This window comes from Camponotus vicinus, unplaced genomic scaffold (genome assembly GCF_025532165.1).
Source record: "Camponotus vicinus isolate PSW18456_S1 unplaced genomic scaffold, iyCamVici1.0 SCAF_7, whole genome shotgun sequence".
NCBI lineage: Eukaryota > Metazoa > Arthropoda > Insecta > Hymenoptera > Formicidae > Camponotus > Camponotus vicinus.
The window spans coordinates 19,410,880-19,424,877 of NW_028141979.1; the positions used below are offsets into that span (position 1 = coordinate 19,410,880).

Consider the following 13,998-nt stretch of genomic DNA (forward strand, 5'->3'; position numbering starts at 1 on the left):
ATAGAATGAAAGTAAGGTGACTATATGTATTAGATACATTCTAAATATATGTTTATACATGCCTGTGATTCTTGATTTAATTACATTTTCAATTAGTATAACCTTAAGTTATGTATTGTTGAAACAAGCGTTAGCACCGCTTTTCACATAGGATAGTATAATTCAAAATATTGATGATGTGTGACTTCTTTATCACAATCGGATAGATACGTTATTGTTGTAGGAAATGTTACCTGAAAACAGAGTAACAATATAAACTTAGTTTATATATATAATAGAATGAAAGTAAGATTACTATATGTATTGAGCATATTTTAAATATATGTCTATACATGCCTGTGATTTGTGATCTGATTACACATTTAGCTGGTATAACTATTATGTATTGCAGAAATTAACGTTAGTACCGCTTGTTATAGGAGTTCAAATCGCGGAAATTATTGATGTTGTCTTTCACTAAGCAAATATAATAGAATAAATACTGAATGTGTTTCTGCATATGTATATTCGTATATTAATAATACACTTTAGTGTGATTATGCATCTATTGTGTATAATTTTGCAATGGCTAATGCCAATATCTTGATATAAATTTAATTTGGGAACATAAAGCTGCCGTGTAACTCTACACTAAACTCTAATAGGTGGATTAACTCTCCTGGAAATATTACCTGAAAATAGAATAGTATAATGTACTTATTTCAATTTATAAATACAATAGAATAAAGCAATAGAATATGGATTTAGTTTAAATTCATAAATAGAGTGATATCTTGTCTTTTACGCGTGTTTAATCCAGGATTATGAAGTTGCTGTGTGACCTTACACCACACTGATAGATGTAACTTGCTTCTGAAATAATAGAATGAAAGTAAGGTGTCTACATGTATTAAATACATCCTAAATATATGTTTATACATGCCTGTGATTCTTGATTTAATTACATTTTCAGTTAGTATAACCTTAAGTTATGTATCGTTGAAACAGGCGTTAGCACCGCTTTTCACATAGGATAGTTTAATTCCAAATATTGATGATGTGTGACTTCTTTATCACAATCGGATAGATACGTTATTTGTTGTAGGAAATGTTACCTGAAAACAGAGTAACAATATAAACTTAGTTTATATATATAATAGAATGAAAGTAAGATTACTATATGTATTGAGCATATTTTGAAAATATGTTTATACATGCCTGTGATTTGTGATTTGATTACACATTGAGCTAGTATAACTGTTATGTATTGCAGAAATTAACGTTAGTGCCGCTTGTTATAGGAGTTCAACTCGCGGAAATTATTGATGTTGTTTTTCACTACAATTGGATAGATGGGCTACCTGTTATAGGAAATGTTACCTGAAAATAGAATAACAGTGTAAACTTAGTTAGTCTATAAATATATTAGAATGAAAGCAAGGCTAATATTTGTATTAAGCTTATTTTAAATATATGTTTATACATGAATATGATTTTTTGATTTAATTACACATGTAACTGGCATAACTTTATGATATATACTATATAAACAAGCGTTAATATAGCTCTTATATACGATGATGCGTGATTTCACCACAATCTGATAGATAGACTATTGTTACAGGAAACATTGCCTGAAAATAAAACGGCATAATATAAACTTAGTCTATAAATATATTAGAATGAAAGTAAGGTAATTATAGGTATTAAACATATTTTTAAATATATACCTATATATGCCTGTGATTTATGATGTAGTTATACATCTAGCGAGTATAAGCTTAAATTATACACTATTGTAACAAGCGTTGCTCGCTTTCCACACACGATTATTTAATCTATAAATATTATAGATGTTGGGTGACTTTTCACCACAATTAGACAGATTGGCTGTTTGTTACAGCAGAAGTTACTTGGAAACAGATATAGTAGAATAAAGGCTTAGTTTAGTTTATAAATATAATAGGATGAAAGTGGTAGTACTTACCCTCTATATATGATAATTTATCTCATAGATATCATAAATACTATGTGACATTTACCACAATCTGACAGATAGGTTATTTTGTCCTTGGAAATATATCTGGAAATAAAATATAACATAATACGGACTTGATTTTCTTTAATACAAATATAATAAAATGAAGTAAGGTTATCATATATATTGAGTATATTTATATATATGCTAACACGTTTGTGGGCTAACCTGGTATAATTATGTGTGTTGAGTATAATTTTTGTGTTGACTAAGCATGGATTGACGGTTGTTGTTGCTCTTAACTCCTTGAACAACACAAAATTATTACTGCAATAGGTGGAAGGCCCGGCTCTGCACATGATATTTCTCTCTTGTAGATAGCACGGGCATCTGAAATAACAAAAATTCATTAATCACTGAGCCTATGGCTGTCACTGCGAGTGAAATTATTAATAAATAAGCTTGACAGGCGCTGAACTGTCTCCTGTCAACGCGAACGACAAGGAGTTGCACTTTAATGAACTGGTGCAGCAGTAAGGCGCCCTTTCACTGGCGACTATAGTCATGGGCAGTAAGTAATATAGACGGGAAACTTTGAAATTGAAGTATCCCTATCCTGAAAGAGGTTTGTGCTTCTTAATATGAATAATTATATACCGAAAGAGTGTATTCGACTCTTAAGATGAAAGTATGTTCGGAAATTCATTAGATATTCTGAGCATGCTAAAATTATAGTAATTTCTATCTGGAAAGAGACTAGTATCTCGTAATATGGATAAATGCATATCGATAGCGTGAATCATCTCTTAAGATGAAAGTATGTTCGGAAATTATCCGGATACGCTGAGTATCCGAAGACTATAGTAACTTTGTTCTAAATGAGACTGGTACTTCTTGAAACGAACATTCATACACTGAGGGTGTGAATTTGACTTTCAGGATGAAGGTATGTTCGGAAATTATCCGGATATTTTAAGTACTTGAAAAATTTTAGTAACTCTTATTCTAAATGAGATTGGTACTTCTTGAAATAAACATTTATACACTGAGAATGTGAATTTGGCTTTCAAGATGGAGGTATGTTCGGAAATTACCCGGATATTTTGAATATTCGGGGAAAAAGTATAGTAATTCCTTTTGGAAGAGATCGATATCTCCTAATATGAATAATTGCATATGGGAAATGTGAATTGATCCTAAATCGATAGTATGTTCGGAAATTGTCTGGATATCTTGAGTATCTGTAGTTTATAGTAACTTCTATCCTGAAAGGTAAATTAACTCAGTTAGCGAGGTAAGGAGTGCACGGTGGTGTTCACCAACCAGAGCGCATTCTGAATCTGATGAGCAGTGGTGCAATTTTTAATTGATGCGCAGTAGATTTGCGTGCGTTGTAGGGGATGCGCGTTGGGTGGGATTACATCTCGTTGATCCCCCCCACCCTACCAGAGGGTTAAAATTGTTTAGTGTTGCGCAGTAAATAATTGAGGTCAATAATGAATGCGCATTATATGTAGATGTATTTAGAGATCCTCCTCTGTCATTTCAACGCAATAGATTCGTTACTCTTGCGTATTACTCGGATATTCTATGTAATTGGAAATTATAGTAATTCTTTTTCTGGAAGAGATTGGTACTTCTTAATATTACTAATTGCATACAGAAAGGTGAATTTTGTTCTAAAATGACAATATGTTCGGAAGTTGTCCGGATATCATAAGTATTCGGAAATTATAGTAACTTCAGTCTTGGAAGAGACTGGCATCTTTATTATGAATAATTGTATGCCGCTAATGTGAATTTAACACCTAAGACGAAAGTATGTCCAGAAATTATCAGGATATTTTGAACATTCGAAAATTATAGTAGTTTCCATACGGGGAGAAACTGGTAATTATTAATATGAATAAAGTCATATTGAGGGTGTAAATTCATTCTTTAAGATGAAAGTATAATTGTTTGAGAATGAGAATGAAGTTGATTGTTGAGGCGGCTTAATTATAAATTTCGTCGATAATGTTATATAAGTTGCTGCGAGAAGTGCTATCATTGTACTTTAAGTTCTTTAAAATGACTAGAATAAATAATTAAAGTTACGCGATAAAGTAAGTGAGAGCGAATACAAAAGTAGATTAGTGGCCTTATTAACTGCGGCCCATTTTCATTGGGCAGACCGAGCCCAATATTCCCGGTCAACTTAATTTAGTATGAATGGATAAGATACAAGTAAGGAACTTACGAGCGCAGGGGACCTCGGATACCCCAGGGTTCGGCGCGAGGGGGGTTGTGGTCCCTGACCCCGCCGCGTCGTCATCATGCGATGGGCCTAAGAAAATAAGTTTTGTTAGGAAGAGTTTGGACAATAAGATCGCAAACAAGTTATTCCTGTGTAATCTATCATCCACTAGGATTTTTGAGGATGCCAGGACTGCGTTGTCTTCGTTGGAGGAGTTATCCTTGCAGGCATCCAGAAGGACACAGTACGTGATCGAGACAATATCAGAGCGTACAAGAGAATTATATTTGATGGCTGTTAGGATGGAGTTAGCCCGCGATTACCTTTTGGACCGCATCGAATGCCAGGGCAGTCGCATGCGAGATCTTGAGGCGGAAATCAAAGCCCTTAGACTTCTCCTTCCATCCGGTCGTGAGTCTCCGGTTCTGAGAATGAATGATGATGCCTGGGGAATCTTCAAGAATACCCAGGACCCTTTGGACTTCCTAGAAAGAGAGGCATCAACATCTAGGCTCTCCTTCTCTATTGTTCGTTCACCTAGTGTGATTCGTGGTGATCGTGCGGAGAGTGACGAAGGGATCTCCGCGCTGTCCATCCTGGAAGGTTCAATCTCAACGGTAGCCTCTAGTTTACGGATGGAAGAGGTTCATACAGATGAAATCCTAGCCGCGGAGATTTCCCAGAGAGAGGATGCAGTAGCATTTTTAATGAAGGAGATCATTATGAGGACAGCGACAGTGGTGGATCTGGATAAAACACATAGGAGAAAATCTGACGAGACTGGACACATAATAGATGACCTTGGCGAGCTACAGGACAACGATTACTGGGCAGGACGGGCTCACAGGCGTAGTGAAGCCAGCCGTCCTAGGGGAAGGATACCCCGAATAACAAACCAAATACATACAAATATGATGGACAAAGATACAGAATCGTTGTTAGTGCCGCAGAGGTTACGGAGCCTCAGCGACAGGCGTGCAAGCCCTACGGTCCCTGGGGCAGGCACGTCTTCATCCTGCAAAGGGCCCACTCTCCGTTTGTCGATGGGCGGGGAGGATGATATGGTTACCGTCGACGAGACGTATGATAGGAATAAGGATAGTGAGGATCCGCTATCATTACCAATCACATTCATAGAATGTCCATCTGAGATGAATGTGAGAGCGGAAGAGGAGACTCAAATGGAGACTCTTCAGACACCAAGAGCAAAAAGAAAAGCACGTCTTTCTCCAGGAGTCCCTGCATTCAGTGAAGGTGAACAGGAGTTAGACGTTACGAAAGAAGAAACAAACAAAGTTATGCTTAGAAAAAGAAAGGATAGGAAGAAGAAAGCCAGAATAGGAACAGACACATCTCTCGAACTTACAGATGAGGTAATATCGATTGACTCGATGTCTGATTCAGACAGGAATGTTGGCGTTAAAGATAAGGAAAAGAAGGAGAAGAGAGAAAAGGACAAGAGGAAAAGCGCAGATAAGAGAGGGACTCCCAAAGGTAAGAAAGAGCATTTAACTGTCTCTTCTGAAGAGGAGGATAATCTCGGAGAGTTTGCCCCAGATGAGTTACGCAGGATGGACGTTACATCGGTTGGAGCCCTTGGCATCGACTATTTAAAAGATGTAGACCGTATGCGTGCTAAAAGCCGAAATATTCAAGGAGGCATCAGCGGCAAAATGCGCAGCAATTTGCAGAAAGCTACAGATGTTATTAACACATTGATTTTCAAAGTAGCATCAACAGGAGATCCTGCCAAACTTAAAATAGAAAATAAAGCACTCAAGGACGAGATCGAGAAGTTAAAACTCGAGGAAATTCTCAGAAAAAAGGAGATGGATGAGATGAGAGTCATGATGAATGAGCTAAAGAAGGAATTGGAAGAATTCAAAGATAAATTTGATGAGATGGAAGTGGACAGAAACAAGGCTAGAAACAGCCAGAGGATCGCAGAATGGAAAATGAGGAGAGCGATCGCTGCGGCTGAAGGTAAAGAGTTCGAAGAAAGTGTTCCTGGTAACATAGAAGAAGAAGGTGATCTTACTAGGAAAGAGAATATCGGCGGAAGAAATACTAATGAAAATGACATAAAGATGGATATAAATAAGGATGATGTTTATGCTGGTGACTCAGAAGTGCTCTCTGACTTTAGGTCAGAGGATGCATTGAGAAAAGACAGAAATGACAAAGAAAAAGGACAGGATAGAAGGAGTGAAGAATTAAAAGATATACAAAGACAGATCAAAGATTTAGTTAAGAAGAAAGTTGAAATTAAGAGGAAGAAGGATTATAGCGATAATAGTAATAACTCTAAAGCCAGAGAGGAAAAAACCTCTTCCACAGCGAACGCCCAGGGCGAAGCCAAGAGTCCTGACCAATGTGCAGCTCGCTCCTCCCAGATCTGCAGCTCATCCTGAAAGAAAATTCGGGGAACTGAATAGGGATATGACAGAGGAGTTGAACAGAGATGGAAGTATAGGATTTACCGGATCAGAGGATAACAGGAGCTGGAAAAGGATGGACACAAGGAAGAGAAAAGGATATGAAAGACCTGGACAGACGAGGCGAGAATATCGTGGCTATCAGACGCCGCGAAAAGAGGTGTATCCTGGAAATGAAGACCCAGCCATTGAAAAGCGGAATATTAAAAGAGCTGCTCCGACTCGAAAACCTTCTAGAACTGCAGCAGTTATGATTGTTGGTAAAAGCAAAGATTTTTCATACGCCGACGCGCTGAAGCAGGCTCGAGCTAAAATTTCATTAGACGATTTAAGAATAGAAAGTAGCAGGGTTAGGAAGGCGGCTAATGGCGGCTTGATAGTTGAGGTTTTAGGCCCGGATGGTTCAGGTAAGGCTAATGCATTAGCGGAACAGCTTCAAGTTGTACTGCAGGATACAGCGAGAGTAACTAGACCTGTTACCAAAGGAGAAATCAGACTCGTCGGTCTGGACGAGTCGGTTACGGCGGAAGAAGTGCTGCGTGCTATCGTTAAACACGGAGAGTGCACTGAAACGGAAGTTCGGGTTGGATCTATAAGGCCCATGAACAACGGTTTGTTTACTGTATGGATCCGGTGCCCTCTCAATGCGGCCATAAAAACGGCCAATTATAAGAAAATTAGACTGGGTTGGACGCTCGTCAGAGTGAATCTGTTAGAATCCAGACCAACCCAGTGTTTTAAGTGTTGGCGTTATGGTCATTTAAAAAATTCATGTACTTCTAACTTCGACCATAGTGGATCCTGTTTTAATTGCGGTGGATCGGATCATAAGGTTGGAACATGCAGCTTGTCTGCTAAGTGTATGGTCTGTGCTGACGACGGAAAAGATGCAAATCACCGATTGGGATCGATACAATGCACGGTCGATAGGTCAAAGCATGGTACTAGGATATTTTATAGGACTCCTCGTAAGATGACTCCTGCCCAGCAGATGGATCCGGATCGGGGGACCGGAAGTATGGAAGTAGTAAATGATCAAAATTAATGTTATACAAGCCAATATAAATAGAAGTAGGCCAGCGTTAGATCTATTACTACAGCAGGCAAAAGAGCTGAGAGTTGGTTTGCTTGCAATTTCGGAGCCTAATATTGTTCCAGATGCTCCGAATTGGTTTTCGAGCTTAGATCGTGGTGCTGCAGTTTTTGTAGATTCAAATCTCATTAAGTTAAGATGCACACTGGCTCACAAAGGCGACAAATATGTCGCAGTTAACTGTGGACCATACTTAGTGGTGTCGCTTTATATTTCTCCGAACGTAGGACTTCGAGAGTATAATGCTCTTTTAGATGAGCTCTCTGCTACGTTAGCAAGTCGACTCGATAAAGTTATTTTATGTGGCGACTTTAATGCTAAGTCTCGTCTTTGGGGATCCGGCATGACCGATGCTAGGGGTTTTCTGCTGTCCAGTTGGGCAGCAGAAAGGGATGTCCGAATAGTAAATGAAGGCAATATCCCTACTTGCGTTAGGCCTCAGGGATCCTCTATTGTTGATTTGACCTGGTCGTCTCCGGACTTAATACCGTTCATAAGAAAGTGGCATGTGATGGATGACACGGAAACACTCTCGGATCATTGTTATATATCCTTTTCTGTGGAAACAGCTCGACAGGTTCCTCCTCTTTCTAGAAATAAGACGAGAAGATGGAATCTCAGGAGATTTAGCACGGATCATTTCTTGGCCACACTTTATTGGCACGAAAGAGATACCATTGAGGAGCAACAGTTCAATTTAGAAGGAATGATGTCATGGCTGGATAAAATTATGGAGGAAGCCTGTGATGCTGCTGCCCCGAGAGTAGGCCCTAAGAAGCCGAAGCGCCAGGCATACTGGTGGAATGCAAATGCGGCCTCTCTACGCCATGATTGCATTCGAGCTCGAAGAACGTGGCAGAGAGCAAAGAGAAGAAAGCGCCCGGAGAATCAGGTGCAAGAATTGGGAGAGATATACAAGTCCACGAGGAAGAAATTGCGCAACGAGATTAACAATGCCAAGTCATCAGCATGGCAAGAGCTGATTAATACTATAGAAGAGGATCCTTGGGGACTTCCGTATAAGTTAGTCCTTAGGAAACTGAAGTCGGCGACGTCGACTTTAACTGAAATTTTGGAGCCTGAAATTCTCTCGGAACTGCTGGATTCCCTGTTCCCTAAGTGTGTCGGAAGGGAAATGCTCGCAGATAGGAGAGATTTTGAGTGGTGCGAAGATTGGTCTGTCTCACCTGCTGAGGTTGCAAGGGTCGTTAAGAAGAGAACAGTACCGTCATCAAAGGCCCCTGGACCAGATGGATTTAAGGCCGTCACCTGGAAGTTGGTCACACATGAAATTCTCGAGAGAATGAGACACATTTATGATAGGTGTCTGATAGATGGTGTGTTTCCGAAGAGATGGAAAATGGCCGGACTTGTGTTAATCCCTAAAGCCAATAAATCAGGTACCAGTGAACCTAGAGTCCCAAAGGTTAGGCCGATCTGTCTTCTGGATGAAATCGGAAAGGCCTTTGAGCGAATTTTGGCCGAGCGCATCTACGAGTGGCAGGAAAATAATCCGGAGTCGAGCTTAGCACCAAATCAGTTTGGATTTCGCAAGTTTAGATCCACGTGCGACGCATTGAAGACACTTAAGGACATTACCGCACAAGTAATGAGTGGGGGTGGCCTTGCGATTGTTGTAAGCCTGGACATACGCAATGCCTTCAATAGCATCCCATGGTCTAGGATACGCAGGGCCCTGAGGCACAGAGGCTATCCCGTGTATTTGCAGAGGATTCTAGATTCTTACTTGGCGGATAGAAATATCTGCTACGTCGGTAATGATGGTCGTCAACATGTTAGGCCTATGGAGGCTGGTGTTCCTCAGGGCTCTGTGTTGGGCCCTGTGCTCTGGAATATCGCGTTTGACAGTGTGTTGAGAATTGCGGATGACGAGGAGTTCTGCGAAATTATTTGTTATGCGGACGATACTCTTGTTATAATCGATGGAAAAGATGTAGAGCAAACACTGTTGAGAGCTAGTGTATTTTTAACTCGCGTAGTTAACCATATTAATAGGTTAGGATTATCTGTAGCCATGGAAAAAACAGAGGCCATTGTTTTCCGCGCGAATAAATTAAATATGATTTCCGATTCCATTGTGGTAAATAATGTCTCAATTAAGTTTGCAGCGAGTATAAAGTACTTAGGCATAATGATAGACTCGAATTGGGCTTTTAAAGAGCATCTCAGATACGCTGAGAATAAAGCAGATGGAGTTGTCAGAGCACTAAATAGGCTAATGCCTAATTTAAGAGGTCCCGACGAAAGGCGTAGGAGACTTTTCGCGAACGTAGTATACTCGGTAATTTTGTACGGTGCCCCGTTCTGGGGAGATGTACTTCTGACGAGTCGTGCACGGTTTGCGTTGAGAAGGCTTGAACGTTCTGTTGCACAACGAGTTATATCGGCATATAGGACCGTATCTAGCAACGCGGCATTATTACTTGCCAGAATGCCTCCATTGCGTTTGTTAGCTCCTACGCGAAAACGCATATATGAACGCTGTAAGGAATATAAGGATCGAGGAGAATATACGGTCAGAGCTAAAAATATGATCAAAGAAGAGGAATTCTTCAGATTGTGTGACCTGTGGCGTGCCCAGCTGGAAAGGCCAAACACGCCTGGGGAGTACACAAAGCTGGCGATCGTACCTCAGATGGATGCCTGGTTAGCGCACGATAGCGGGAGTATGTCTTTCCACATAACCCAGATAATGACTGGGCATGGATGCTTTAGCAGATTTCTTTGGCGTATTGGAAAAAGAGATTCGGCGGCTTGCGATTTTTGTGACGGCGGAGAGGATGATGCAACGCACACACTCAAGTTTTGCAGCATGTGGAACATACAAAGAGAGCGATTGAGGGAGAAGCTTGGACTTAACGCAGACTTCAGCCTTGGTGAGATAGTCGACGCTATAATCGTCGGGAAAGAAGCGTGGACAGCCTTCTCAGCGTTTGCGGAAGATGTCATGCGCAAAAAAGAGGAGGAGGAAAGGCGTCGAGAAATGGTGAGGAATTCTCCTCACCCTTCCCCTCTTTCCTCCAGTCCGGGATGACGTGTCAGAGAGTTGTAACGCTGACATGTGCCACGTACGACACATATGTATCTATTCATTATTTGGATTTACACACTCACGCATTATTTATTTATTTACATTCATTTATTCACTCATTCATTCACTTACTTTCACCTACTTTCACCTTCACTCATGCATGCACTTTTTTTTTTTTTTTTTTTTTTTTTTTTTTTTCGTTCATTCATTCATTTCATGCATTACACTAATCATAAACAAATCACACATTTTATTACCTTAATATCCTGTTATCATGCTATCCTTGTCCCATTCCTATAATCTAATATGCGTACGGGAAAGAGTGCCGGGCATCTGCCCGCGATGTGTTTTGGTTTAGGGTCCAATTGGCTGTTGCCATGGGCTCACGTTCCGGGATGTGCTGTGCTTGTGTTTGTATGGTCACTTAGTAAATATTATAACTCGTTATAATTTATGTGTCCGCTTACACGCGCGGCGTTTTATTACGTTGGTCGATTCGGTACCAAATGCTCTCTCTCGCCCCCCCTTTGGTAGTTGAGCGGGCTCCATGGCGTTATTAAATGTAACGAGATTCATTGGAGCTTGTCCCACCGTTATCAGTACTTATTAATTAATTAATTATTCTAATTATTTTGTCCTATTTTTTCTTTCTTTTTATGTTTCGTCTGGGCTGGATTTGTTCTGCAAATGCATGCTGCAGGAGAAGGAAAAAAAAAAAAAAAAAAAAAAAAAAAAAAAAAAAAAAAAGGGGGGGGGAGGGGGGAGGGGGGGGAGGGGAGGGGAAGGGGGGGGGGCAAGGGGGAAGGGGAAGGGGTAAGGGGAAGGGTAATTGGTTGATTGATTGATTATTGATTGATTATTATTATAAAAGGGGGGTATATATATATAAGTAATTACATCATTACATAACTCTAACTAACTAGGCTAGTATATCTTTTATTATTCATATGTGCTTAACTTTTAATTATTTTTAATTATTTCCATTTCCGTCCCCAGGGGGGGCGAGGGAGAGCAATAATAACAACAGCGGGATTACGGAGGATGTTAATTAGGATTGTCATCCTCTGGGACGTCATGCGCCAGCAGTTCCCCAGGGGGTGGCGGGTTAGGTCCGCGGTGTTCGCGATAGAGGAGGGGTTTTTAGCGGGTGCGAGTCCCGCATAACTCAGCCACACGGGTGGTTGGGTATGCATAATGCATTTTCCCCTCCTCCGCAAAAAAAAAAAAAAAAAAAAAAAAAAGGTTAGGTTTGAGTCGGCCAGAGACTATCTCCCACTAAAGTTCGATTTAGTGGGAGAGTTTTTGAAAACGGGTTTTTTAGGCGTTTCACGCCATGGAGAATGGTTTGAGACTTACTCATAAAAAAGTGTTAAATAGTGTACAATATACTATGTGGATATTACCCGGGGAAGTCGTTGTTAATAAATATTAACAATTAACTGTCGATCGGCTCCACCTTCCCTGGTGAAATCGACGTGAAATGACGTGGCAATCTTTGACGTTGAAAATATTCGCCAGTAGAGAAAAATATTCTTTAGATGTGCTATATATCCGTGTACGGTGATCTAATAAACAGTGCCTGACGGATATTTTTGTGGATTGTTGCTTTAAACATATAATTATTGTACAGTGAATATTTTATAATACTGTCTCTCTCACTCTTGTACTGGGAGTGACAGTTCGCTAAATCGGCTTCTTTAGACTGATTTATGTGGTCTTGGCATTGTGGTTTGCAAGTAATACGCTTTAGTTGGTCGGATACTGACTCTATACAGTGTGGTTTAACTAATACTTAACTAATACTTATTAATTATAAGAGTAAAAGTTATTGAGTACAGTAAAGTGTAGTTCTGATACGGTGTGCGCGGTTGGCGAATTTTGCTGTTATGCGCAACGCGCGCGTGCTCAATTATGGATTGGCACAACTGTGGCCCTGATGACGTAGTTGCGCGATAGGATTTTTCTGAGTTGTGCGCAACGCGCGCGTGTGCAAAAGTGTGTTGGCACACTTGTCATACACTCAGATATACTCGGTTGCACTTATTTACAGACTTTAGAGTAATTAAGGATTGTGAAATTTATACTTTCAATATTATATTGCTTTACTCGAATTATTGTGCCGATACTGAGTAACTTTTCATTAATTGAAACTCTCAGTAATACTAATTATTGTTTGAGCATTGCTCTCTAAGAAATAAGTGGAAGTGATACATATATTTTGCTTTAACTGTATGGCGTACTGTGGTAATTCTTTATAAACAATTATAAGAATGGAATCTTACTGTGTTATATTTCAGATTCTGATAACCACATAAAGTTATAGATACTTATATAGTGGAAGTACGTATGAGTCTGCTCGCCTCTAAGGAACAGATAATCGACGTCGTTTGGAGACTTCCAGGAAGTGCGGCTAGTGGATGACATTCATCTGAGAGCTTTGAAGATTTTTACAATCTTGAGTTCTTCTTGTGCAAAGGACTTAACTAGATCAAGTATCATTGGACTGAAATGCATAATACATGCAGGCTCGTTGAATATGAGCGTTTTGCTATAAGGAGTCTATGGCGAGTTATTAAATTTTAATTCAGGATGGATATCCCGTGCATTTGTTGTCAAATGTTACATGTGTGATGTCACTATCCTGCGCCGTTGATAGACTATGTGAACGACTAGTTTCTAATGTAGTACGTTAATTTATAAGAAAATTTTATTAGTGGTCGCGTGTGAGAGATCCAGTGGATGGCATATAGTTTATATATATACCATACCACTGATTTATAATATCATCTCATGTCGCTATGAATAGACATATCATTAACTAGCATGTGAATAGTTCTGTCAAATGCATACTTAAAAGTCTATTGCATTATGATGACATTTATCAATAGATATTGTATGTGGCTAATTTCGCTATAATGTTCATGGATTTGCATGCACGTTTGTGCAATCTCATGTGTTGTGAAGCCTATTACATATAGTCATCATATTCATATATTATTTACTATTATTTGAAGAATATGTTTGACTGGCTTATTAGCGCAAGTATGATAGGAATATAATTGGATGTTCATAATAATCTGATGACTAATATGTGCAAAGTTATTATATAATGTGTGTTTATTGATATCTATTAGTGTGGTAAAAATTAGCTTACTGAGAAGAATGCTTGAATATAAATGATCTGTGTAATACATGGTCATGAGCATTTCTGGGCTTATTGCAGTT

General features: G+C 39.5%; 1 long non-coding RNA gene across 3 annotated transcripts; it reads right to left on the reverse strand.

The window, feature by feature from the left end:
* Positions 1 to 219: 219 nt before the first annotated feature.
* On the reverse strand, positions 220 to 2,474 carry LOC145974464 (uncharacterized). 3 transcript variants are annotated; one of them, XR_014439694.1, is made up of 7 exons: positions 2,186 to 2,474; positions 1,967 to 2,062; positions 1,710 to 1,817; positions 1,198 to 1,613; positions 923 to 1,094; positions 337 to 852; positions 220 to 233 (listed from the first exon to the last, which is right to left on the reverse strand). It is a non-coding gene; the product is annotated as an uncharacterized LOC145974464 (long non-coding RNA). The 3 variants fall into 3 exon arrangements; XR_014439693.1 differs by having other exon boundaries at positions 1,198 to 1,359; positions 1,490 to 1,613; positions 1,710 to 2,062; XR_014439692.1 differs by having other exon boundaries at positions 1,710 to 2,062.
* Between the last annotated feature and the right edge of the window lie 11,524 nt (positions 2,475 to 13,998).